Raw genomic sequence first — 12,269 nt, forward strand, 5'->3', positions numbered from 1 at the left:
TCCTATGCGGATTTTTCCGCAGCGGATTTGAAAAATCCACAGTGCTAAACCGCTGCCGATTTATCGTGGATTTACCGCGGTTTTTCTGCGCATTTCACTGCGGTTTTACAACTGCGATTTTCTATTGGAGCAGTTCTAAAACCGCTGCGGAATCCGCAGAAAGAAGTGACATGCTGCGGAATGTAAACCGCTGCGTTTCCGTGCAGTTTTTCCGCAGCATGTGTACAGCGATTTTTGGTTCCCATAGGTTCACATTGAACTGTAAACTCATGGGAAACTGCTGCGGATCCGCAGCGTTTTCCGCAGCGTGTGCACATACCTTTAGAATTAGGCTATGTGCACACGGTGCGGATTGGCCGCTGCGGATCCGCAGCAGTGTTCCATCGGGTTTACAGTACCATGTAAACATATGGAAAACCAAATCCGCTGTGCCCATGGTGCAGAAAATACCGCGCGGGAACGCTGCGTTGTATTTTCCGCAGCATGCCAATTCTTTGTGCGGATTCCGCAGCGTTTTACACCTGTTCCTCAATAGGAATCCACAGGTGAAATCCGCACAAAAAACACTGGAAATCCACGGTAAATCCACAGGTAAAACGCAGTGCCTTTTACCCGCGGATTTTTCAAAAATGATGCTGAAAAATCTCATACGAATCCGCAACGTTGGCACATAGCCTTAGAGTTGGGTTGGAATTAGGGTTGTGGTTAGGGTTAGGGGTGTGTTGGGGTTAGGGTTGTGGTTAGGGGTGTGTTGGGGTTAGGGTTGTGATTAGGGTTACGGCTACAGTTGGGATAAGGGTTAGGGGTGTGTTGGAGGTAGAATTGAGGGGTTTCCACTGTTTAGGCACTTCAGGGGGTCTCCAAACGCAACATGGCGCCACCATTGATTCCAGCCAATCTTGTATTCAAAAATTCAAATGGTGCTCCCTCACTTCCGAACCCCGACGTGTGCCCAAACAGTGGTTTACCCCCACATATGGGGTACCAGCATACTCAGGACAAACTGCGCAACAATTACTGGGGTCCAATTTCTCCTGTTACCCTTGAGAAAATAAAAAATTGCTTGCTAAAACATCATTTTTGAGGAAAGAAAAATGATTTTTTATTTTCACGGCTCTGCGTTGTAAACGTCTGTGAAGCACTTGGGGATTCAAAGTGCTCACCACATATCTAGATAAGTTCCTTGGGGGGTCTAGTTTCCAAAATGGGGTCACTTGTGGGGGGTTTCTACTGTTTAGGCACACCAGGGGCTCTGCAAACGCAACGTGACGCCCGCAGACCATTCCATCAAAGTCTGCATTTCAAAAGTCACTACTTCCCTTCTGAGCCCCCACGTGTGCCCAAACAGTGGTTTACCCCCACACATGGGGCATCAGCGTACTCAGGAGAAACTGGACAACAACTTTTGTGGTCCAATTTCTCCTGTAACCCTTGGGAAAATAAAAAATTCTGGGCTAAAAAATTATTTTTGAGGAAAGAAAACGTATTTATTATTTTCACGGCTCTGCGTCATAAACTTCTGTAAAGCACTTGGGGGTTGAAAGTGCTCACCACACATCTAGATAAGTTCCTTTGGGGGTCTAGTTTCCAAAATGGGGTCACTTGTGGGGGGTTTCTACTGTTTAGGCACACCAGGGGCTCTGCAAACGCAATGTGACGCCCGCAGACCATTCCATCAAAGTCTGCATTTCAAAAGTCACTACTTCCCTTCTGAGCCCCCACGTGTGCCCAAACAGTGGTTTACCCCCACACATGGGGTATCAGCGTACTCAGGAGAAACTGGACAACAACTTTTGTGGTCCAATTTCTCCTGTAACCCTTGGGAAAATAAAAAATTCTGGGCTAAAAAATAATTTTTGAGGAAAGAAAACGTATTTATTATTTTCACTGCTCTGTGTTATGAACTTCTGTGAAGCACTTGGGGGTTCAAAGTGCTCACCTCACATCTAGATAAGTTCCTTTCGGGGTCTAGTTTCCAAAATGGGGTCACTTGTGGGGGGTTTCTACTGTTTAGCCACATCAGGGGCTCTGCAAACGCAACGTGACGCCCGCAGAGCATTCCATCAAAGTCTGCATTTCAAAACGTCACTACTTCACTTCCGAGCCCCAGCATGTGCCTAAACAGTGGTTTACCCCCACATATGGGGTATCAGCGTACTCAGGAGAAACTGGACAACAACTTTTGGGGTCAAATTTCTCCTGTTACCCTTGGGAAAATAAAAAATTGCGGGCTAAAATTCATTTTTGAGAAAATAATTTTTTTTTTTTATTTTCATGGCTCTGCGTTATAAACTTCTGTGAAGCACTTGAGGGTTCAAAGTGCTCACTACACATCTAGATTAGTTCCTTTGGGGGTCTAGTTTCCAAAATGGGGTAATTTGTGGGGGATCTCCAATGTTTAGGCACACAGGGGCTCTCCAAACGCGACATGGTGTCCGCTAATGATTGGAGATAATTTTCCATTTAAAAAGTCAAATGGCGTGCCTTCCCTTCTGAGCCCTGCCGTGCGCCCAAACATTGGTTTACCCCCACATATGGGGTATCTGCATACTCAGGACAAACTGGACAACAACATTTGTGGTCCAATTTCTCCTATTACCATTGGCAAAATAGGAAATTCCAGGCTAAAAAATCATTTTTGAGAAAAGAAAAATTATTTTTTATTTTCATGGCTCTGCATTATAAACTTCTGTGAAGCACCTGGGGGTTTAAAGTGCTCAGTATGCATCTAGATAAGTTCCTTGGGGGGTCTAGTTTCCAAAATGGGGTCACTTGTGGGGGAGCTCCATTGCATAGGCACACAGGGGCTCTCCAAATGCGACATGGTGTCCGCTATCAATTGGAGCTAATTTTCCATTCAAAAAGTTAAAAGGCGCGCCTTCCCTTCCGAGCACTGCCGTGTGCCCAAACAGTGGTTTACCCCCACATATGAGGTATCGGCGTACTCGGGAGAAATTGCTCAACAAATTTTAGGATCCATTTTATCCTATTGCCCATGTGAAAATGAAAAAATTGAGGCGAAAATAAATTTTTTGTGAAAAAAAAGTACTTTTTCATTTTTACGGATCAATTTGTGAAGCACCTGAGGGTTTAAAGTGCTCACTAGGCATCTAGATAAGTTCCTTGGGGGGTCCAGTTTCCAAAATGGGGTCACTTGTGGGGGAGCTCCAATGTTTAAGCACACAGGGTCTCTCCAAACGCGACATGGTGTCCGCTATCGATGGAGATAATTTTTCATTCAAAAAGTCAAATGGCGCTCCTTCCCTTCCGAGCCTTACCATGTGCCCAAACAGTGGTTTACCCCCACATGTGAAGTATCGGTGTACTCAGGAGAAATTGCCAAACAAATTTTAGGATCCATTTTATCCTGTTGTCCATGTGAAAATGAAAAAATTGAGGCTAAAAGAATTTTTTTGTGAAAAAAAAGTACTTTTTCATTTTTACGGATCAATTTGTGAAGCACCTGGGGGTTTAAAGGGCTCACTATGCATCTAGATAAGTTCCTTGGGGCGTCTAGTTTCCAAAATGGGGTCACTTGTGGGGGAGCTCCAATTTTTAGGCACACGGGGGCTCTCCAAATGTGACATGGTGTCCGCTAATGAGTGCAGCCAATTTTTCATTCAAAAAGTCAAATGGCGCTCCTTCCCTTCCAAGCCCTGCCGTGCGCCCAAACAGTGGTTTACCCCCACATATGAGGTATCAGCGTACTCAGGACAAATTGGACAACAACGTACGTGGTTCAGTTTCTCCTTTTACCATTGGGAAAATAAAAAAATTGTTGCTGAAAAATCATTTTTGTGACTAAAAAGTTAAATGTTCATTTTTTCCTTCCATGTTGCTTCTGCTGCTGTGAAGCACCTGAAGGGTTAATAAACTTCTTGAATGTGGTTTTGTGCACCTTGAGGGGTGCAGTTTTTAGAATGGTGTCACTTTTGGGTATTTTCAGCCATATAGACCCCTCAAACTGACTTCAAATGTGAGGTGGTCCCTAAAAAAAATGGTTTTGTAAATTTCGTTGTAAAAATGAGAAATCGCTGGTCAAATTTTAACCCTTATAACTTCCTAGCAAAAAAAAATTTTGTTTCCAAAATTGTGCTGATGTAAAGTAGACGTGTGGGAAATGTTATTTATTAACTATTTTGTGTCACATAACTCTCTGGTTTAACAGAATAAAAATTCAAAATGTGAAAATTGCGAAATTTTCAAAATTTTCGCCAAATTTCCGTTTTTATCACAAATAAACACAGAATTTATTGACCTAAATTTACCACTAACATGAAGCCCAATATGTCACGAAAAAACAATCTCAGAACCGCTAGGATCCATTGAAGCGTTCCTGAGTTATTACCTCATGAAGGGACACTGGTCAGAATTGCAAAAAACGGCAAGGTCTTTAAGGTCAAAATAGGCTGGGTCATGAAGGGGTTAATGATGATGCAGCCTCTGTGGCTTTTCAGAAAAGGTAAAGTGAATACTAACAGACCATGTGACACTTAACTTGCACACAGGTCAACTTCCTTTCATTAAGCATAGGAAGAAAAATAAACTTTTACACTCTTACTGACATGCACCATATATATACAGTGCTGCGGGAGCTTTGTTTACACAAATCATCATATATATATATATATATATATATATATATATATATATATATATATACGGCGTATGGATAGAATGCACTCACAATGAGTGCTGCCACAATCAAATGTGGGTGTCAGCTCAATATGAAAACTGACGCTCTGCAGCAATGCCCACAATCAGTGCACGCAATATGGCGTCTGCTAATTATTCCAGCAAAGGTGCTCATTCCCTTCCGAGCCCTGCCGTGTGCCCAAACAGTGGTTTTCCCACAAAATTTGGAAATCATCATGCTCAGGAGAAATTGGACAACAAATTTTGTGGTCCGTTTATTCCTGCTACCTTTGTGAAAATAAACAAAATTCTGGCTAAATTAAAGTTTTTGTGAAAAAACTTAAATATTCATTTTTTTTCTCCATATTTCAGCAATTCATGTGAAGTTCCTGAAGGGATAATAAACTTTTTAAATGTGGGATGCAGTTTTTATAATGTTGTCACTTTGGGGTATTTTCTGTCATATGGAGCCCTCAAAGTCACTTCAAATGTGAGGTGGTCCCTAAAAAATGGTTCTGTAAATTTTGTTGGAAAAATGAGAAATCACTGATCAACTTTTAACCCTTATAACTTCCTAACAAAAAAATTGATGTTTGAAAAACAGCATTGATGTAAAGCAGACATGTAGGATATGTTATTTATTAACTATTCTGTGTGACATACCTCTCTGATTTAAGGGTATAAAAGTTAAAATTTTGAACATTGATACATTTTCCAAATTTTCAACAAATAGCCAATTTTTTCACAAATAAAGGAAAGTCCTATCAAACAAATTTTACCAATAGTAGAATAACACATGATCAAAAAGACGGATATAAATAAAAGTGGTACCACTGAAAATGTAATCTTGTCCCGCAAAAAACAAGCCACCATATAGCTCCATCACCAGAAAAATAAAAATGTTATAGCTCTCAGAATAAAGCAATGCAATAATAATTATTTTTTTTATATAAAAAATGAAATAAATGAAGTATCACTGTCATTGTACTAACCCAAAGAATAAAACTGCTTTATCCATTTTACCACACGTGGAACGGTATAAATGCCCCCCCAAAAGAAATTCATGAATTGCTGGTGTTTGTTCCTTCTGCCTCACAAAAATTGGAATAAAACGCAATCACAAACTGTCAGGTGCCCAAAAATGGCACCAATAAAAATGTCAACTCATCCCGCAAAAATCAAGACTTTACATGACTCTGTGGGCTAAAATATGGAAAAATTATAGCTCTCAAAATGTGGTGATGCAAAAACTATTTTGCAATAAAACACATCTTTTAGTGTGTGACAGCTGCCAAACATTAAAACCCGCTGTAAAAACTCACTATAAATAGTAAATCAAACCACACTTTATCACTTCCTTAGTTAGGGAAAATAAATTAAAAAAATGTAGGGTTGGGTTGGAGCTAAAGTTAGGGTTTGGGTTGGGGCCTGAGTTGGGGTTAGGGTTTGGATTATGTTTACGGCTGGGATTAGGGTTAGAGTTGGGATTAGGGTTGGGATTAGGGTTAGGGGTGTGTCAGAGTTAAGGGTGTGGTTAGGGTTATGGTGGTTAGGACTGGGATTAGGGTTAGGAATGTGTTGGGGTTAGGGGTGTGTTTGGGATACGGGTGTGGTTAGGGTTGGGATTAGGGTTAGAAGTGTTTAGTGTCACGGTTAGGGTGGGGACTAGGTTTAGGGGTGTGCTGGGGCTGGGGTTGGAGTTAGAATTGGAGGGTCTCTACTGTTTCGGCACATAAGGGGCTCTCCAAATACGACATGGCATCCGATCTCAATTCTAGCTAATTCTGCGCTAAAAAATAAAATGGTGCTCCTTCCCTTCCGAGCTCTGCCCAAACAGTGATTTACCCTCACATATGGGGTATCAGCATAATGAGGATAAATTGGACAGCAACTTGTGCACTCCAATTTCTCCTGTTATCCTTGTAAAAATAACAATTTGGGGCCTAAAAAATAACTTTTGTAGGGAAAAAAATATTTTTTATTGTCACAGCTCTGCGTTATAAACTTTAGTGAAACACTTGGGGGTTCAAACGTGATGCCGGCAGACCATTCCAAAGTCTGCATTCCAAAGCACCACTACTTCCCTTCTGAGCACCGACGTGTGCCCAAACAGTAGTTTTCTAACACATATGGGGTATCAGCGTACTCAGGACATATTGGACAACATCAGTTGTGTCCAATTGCTCCTGTTATCCTTGAGAAAAGACAAAACTTGATGCTAAAAAAATCATTTTCTAGAAAAAAATGATTTTTTATTTTCACGGCTCTACCTTATAAACTTTAGTGAAACACTTAAGGGTTCAAAGTTCTCACAACACATCTAGATAAGTTCTGTGGGGGGTCTGGTTTCCAATATGGGGTCACTTGTGGGGGGTTTCTACTGTTTAGGTACATCAGAGGCTCTGCAAATGCAATGTGATGCCTGCAGACCATTCCATCAAAGTCTGCAATCTAAAACGGCACTACTTCCCTTCCAAGCTCTGCATGCACCCAAACGTTGGCCCCCCTCTCCCACATATGGGGCATCAGCGTACTCAGGACAAATTGCACAATAAATTTTGGCGTCCAATTTCTTGGGAAAATTAAAAATTGGGGGCTGAAAGATCATTTTTGTGGAAAAAAAGTATTTTTTAATTTTCGTGGCTCTTCATTATAAACTTTAGTGAAAAACTGGGGGTTCAAAGTGCTGAGCATACATCTATATAAGTTCCTTGGGTGATCTAGTTTCCAAAATGGGGTCACACTGTTTAGGCACATCAGGGGCTTTCCAAACATGACATGACGTCTTATCTCAATTCCATCCAATTCTGAGTTGAAAAAGTAAAATGGTGCTCCTTCCTTTCCTTCCGAGCTCTGCAATGCGCTCAAACAGTGGTATACTGCGCTTAAACAGTGGTACCCATTGGGAAAATAAAAAGTTTGGGGACGAAAATATCAAATATGATTTTTTATTTTTACAGCTCTACATTATAATCTTCTGTGAAGAACTTGGGGGTTCAAAGTGCTCACCACACATCTAGGTAAGTTCCTTACACAGTCTACTTTCCAAAATGGTGTAACTTGTGAGGGATTTCTTCTCTGCTAGATTTCTGAAACTTAACATGGACAAAACAGAATTCATAATTTTTCCCCCATCTCACTCGACTCTCCCAGCAAACCTATCCATTAAAGTAAATAGCTGCTCAGTCTCCTCAGTCCCACAAGCTCACTGCCTTGGTGTAATCCTTGACTCTGATCTCTCCTTCAAACCCCATATCAATTCAAAAACATCTCCCGGATCGATACATTCCTCAACCTAGAATCTGCAAAAACTATAATACATGCCCTCATCATCTCCCGTCTTGACTACTGCAACCTCCTTCTGTGTGGCATCCCGTCTAACACTCTCGCACCCCTCCAAACTATCTTAAACTCTGCTGCCTGACTAATCCACCTATCCCCCCGCTGTTCCCTTGCCTCTCCTCTCTGTCAATCCCTTCACTGACTTCCCATTGCCCAGAAACTCCAGTTCAAAACCCATGGCATAAAGCCATCCACAACCTGTCTCTTCCATACATCTGCGACCTCGTCTCCCGGTACCTACCAGCACTCAACCTCCAATCCTCACAAGATATATTTCTCGTTTCCCCTCTTATCTCTTCTTCTCACAATCTCATACAAGATTTCTCTCACGCATCCCCCCCTCCTCTGGAACTCTCTACCCCAACATATCAGACTCTCGCTTACTGTGGAAACCTTCAAAAGGAACCTGAAAAACTACCTCTTCCGACAAGTCTACAACCTGCAGTAACCACAGATCCATCAAACTGCTACACAACTAGCTCTGCCCTCACCTATTGTATCATCATACATCCATTGAAAATTGTAAGCCCTAGTGGGCATGGTCCCCTCTCCTCCTGTACCAATCGTGACTTGTATTGATTAAGATTATTGTACCTGTTTTTTATGTATACCCCTCTTCACATGTAAAGCGCCATGGAATAAATGGTGCTATAATAATAAATAATTATAATAATAGTCCTGTGAAAGCCGGCCCGTGGACGCTGTTCATAAAAGATTGTGATTTTCAGCATACATAGCAGGACTGATGCACTGCCATGTGTAGAACAGATAATCAGATGATTTCAGCTTCAAGTCACCTAAACGGACTATTAACCCCTTCATGACCCAGCCTATTTTGACCTTAATGACCTGGTCATTTTTTGCAATTCTTACTAGTGTCTCTTTATTAGGTAATAACTCAGGAACGCTTCAACGGATCCTAGTGATTCTGAGATTGTTTTTTTGTGACATATTGGGCTTCATGTTAGTGGTAAATTTAGGTCAATAATTTTTGTGTTTATTTTTGACAAAAAAAAGGAAATTTGATGAAAATTTTCAAAATTTTGCAATTTTCAAAATTTGAATTTTTATTCTGTTAAACCAGAGAGTTATGTGACACAAAATAGTTAAAGGGAACCTGTCACTTGAATTTGGCGGGACCGGTTTTTGGTCATATGGGCGGAGTTTTCAGGTGTTTGATTCACCCTTTCCTTACCCGCTGGCTGCATGCTGGCCACAATATTGGATTGAAGTTCATTCTCTGTCCTCCGTAGTACACGCCTGCGGGGGAACTACTGTTTGGGTGCACGACAGGGCTCGGAAGAGAAGGAGCACCATTTGACCTTTTAAATGAAAAATTGGCTCCAATCTTTAGCGGACACCATGTCATGTTTGGAGATCCCCTGTGTGCCTAAAGATTAGCGCTCCCCCCAGAAGTGACCCCATTTTGGAAACTAGACCCCCAAGGAACTTATCTAGATTCCTAGTGAGCACTTTAAACCCCCAGGTGCTTCACAAATTGATCCGTAAAATAAAAAAGTACTTTTTTCACAAACAAGTTCTTTTAGCCTCAATTTTTTTCATTTTCACATGGGCAATAGGATAAAATGGATCCTAAATTTTGTTAGGCAATTTCTCCTGAGTACACTGATACCTCACATGTGGGGGTAAACAACTGTTTGGGAACATGGTAAGGTTCGGAAGGGAAGGAGCGCCATTTGACATTTTTAATGAAAAATTAGCTCCAATCATTAGTGGACACCATGTCGCGTTTGGAGAGCCCCTGTGTGCCTAAGCATTGGCGCTCCCCAACAAGTGACCCCATTTTGAAAACTAGACCCCCCAAGGAAATTTGAATTTTTATTCTGTTAAACCAGAGAGTTATGTGACACAAAATAGTTAAAGGGAACCTGTCACTTGAATTTGACGGGACCGGTTTTTGGTCATATGGGCGGAGTTTTCAGGTGTTTGATTCACCCTTTCCTTACCCGCTGGCTGCATGCTGGCCGCAATATTGGATTGAAGTTCATTCTCTGTCCTCCGTAGTACACGCCTGCGGGGGAACTACTGTTTGGGCGCACGAGAGGGCTCGGAAGAGAAGAAGCGCCATTTGACATTTTGAATGAAAAATTAGCTCCAATCATTAGTGGACACCATGTCGCGTTTGGAGAGCCCCTGTGTGCCTAAGCATTGGCGCTCCCCAACAAGTGACACCATTTTGAAAACTAGACCCCCCAAGGAAATTATCTAGATGGATAGTGAGCAATTTAAACCCTCCGGTGCTTCACAAATTGATCAGTAAATATGAAAAAGTACTTTTTTTCACAAACATTTTTTTTTAGTCTCAATTATTTCATTTTCACATGGGCAACAAAATGATAAAATGGATCTTAAATTTTGTTGGGCAATTTCTGCTGAGTACAGTGACACCTCATATGTGGGGGTAAACCTCTGTTTGGGCACATGGCAGAGCTCGGAAGTAAAGGAGCGCCATTTGACTTTTGAATGGAAAATTAGCTCCAATCTTTAGCGGACACCATGTCGTGTTTGGAGAACCCCTGTGTGCCTAAACATTGGAAATCCCCCACAAGTGACCCCATTTTGGAAACTAGACCTCCCAAGGAACTTATCTAGATGTGTGGTGAGTACTTTGAACCCCCAAGTGCTTCACAGAAGTTTATAACGCAGAGCCGTGAAAATAAAAAATCATTTTTTCTCCTCAAAAATTATTTTTTAGCCCGCAATTTTTTATTCTCACAAGGGTAACAGGAGAAATTGGACCCCAAAAGTTGTTTTCCAGTTTGTCCTGGGTACGCTGGTACCCCATTTGTGGGGGTAAACCACTGTTTGGGAGCACGTCGGGGCTCGGAAGGGAGGGAGCACCATTTGACCTTTTGAACGCAAGATTGGCTGGAATCAATGGTGGCGCCATGTCACATTTGGAGACCCCCTGATATGCCTGAACATTGAAAACCCCTCAATTCTAACTCCAACACTAACCCCAATGCACCCCTAACCCTAATCCCAACTCTAACCATGACCCTAATCACAACCCTAACCCCAACACACCCCTAACCACAACCCTAACCCCAACACACCCTTAACCCTAATCCCAACCCAACCATAACCCTAACCACAAGCCTAACCTTAACCCAACACACCCTAACCCTAATCACAACCCTAATTCCAACCCTAATTCCAACCTTAACTCTAATTCCAACCCTAACCCTAAGGCTATATGCCCACGTTGCGGATTTGTGAGCGGATTTTTCCGCACCGTTTTTGAAAAATCCACAGGCAAAATGCACTGCATTTTACCTGTGGATTTACTGCGAATTTTCAGTGTTTTTTGTGTGGATTTCACCTGTGGATTCCTATACAAGAACAGGTGTAAAAGGCTGCAGAATCCACACATAGAATTGACTTGCACCATGGACGCAGCGGATTTAGTTTTCCATAGGTTTACATGGTACTGTGAGCATGATGGAAAACTGCTACAAATCCGCAGCAGCCAATCCACTGCGGATCCGCAGCCAAATCTGCACCGTGTGCACATAGCTTTATTCTAACCCTAATTCTAACCTTAACCCTAAGGGTATGTTCACACGTTCAGGATTTCCATCCTTTTTTTTTCAGGACAGTTTTTTTAAAAAACTGCAGCTCTTGGCAGAAAACGCAGGTCCTTTTTTTGTCCTTTTTTGATGCGTTTTTGATGCGTTTTTTGATGCGTTTTTTGATGCGTTTTTTGATGCGTTTTTTTATCCTTTTTTTACTGTGTGTTTCCTAGGAAGCTTTTTAGGGCTAAAATGGCTGAAAATACCCTAACCCTACCCCTAACCCTACCCCTACCCCTAACGCTACCCCTAACCCTAACCCTAACCCTACCCCTAACCCAACCCCTAACCCTACCCCTACCCCTACCCCTAACCCTACCCCTACCCCTAACCCTACCCCTAACCCTACCCCTAACCCTAACCCTAACCCTACCCCTACCCCTAACCCTACCCCTAACCCTAACCCTAACCCTACCCCTAACCCTACCCCTAACCCTAACCCTAACCCTAACCCTACCCCTAACCCTAACCCTACCCCTAACCCTACCCCTAACCCTAACCCTATTCTAACCTTAGTGAAAAAAAAAAAAAAAAATCTTAATTTTTTTATTGTCCCTACCAATGGGGGTGACAAAGTGGGGGGGGTGTCATTTACTATTTTTTTATTTTGATCACTGAGATAGGTTATATCTCAGTGATCAAAATGCACTTTGGAGCGAATCTGCCGGCCGGCAGATTCGGCGGGCGCACTGCGCATGC

The sequence above is a fragment of the Ranitomeya imitator genome, chromosome 9 (assembly GCF_032444005.1).
Source record: "Ranitomeya imitator isolate aRanImi1 chromosome 9, aRanImi1.pri, whole genome shotgun sequence".
NCBI lineage: Eukaryota > Metazoa > Chordata > Amphibia > Anura > Dendrobatidae > Ranitomeya > Ranitomeya imitator.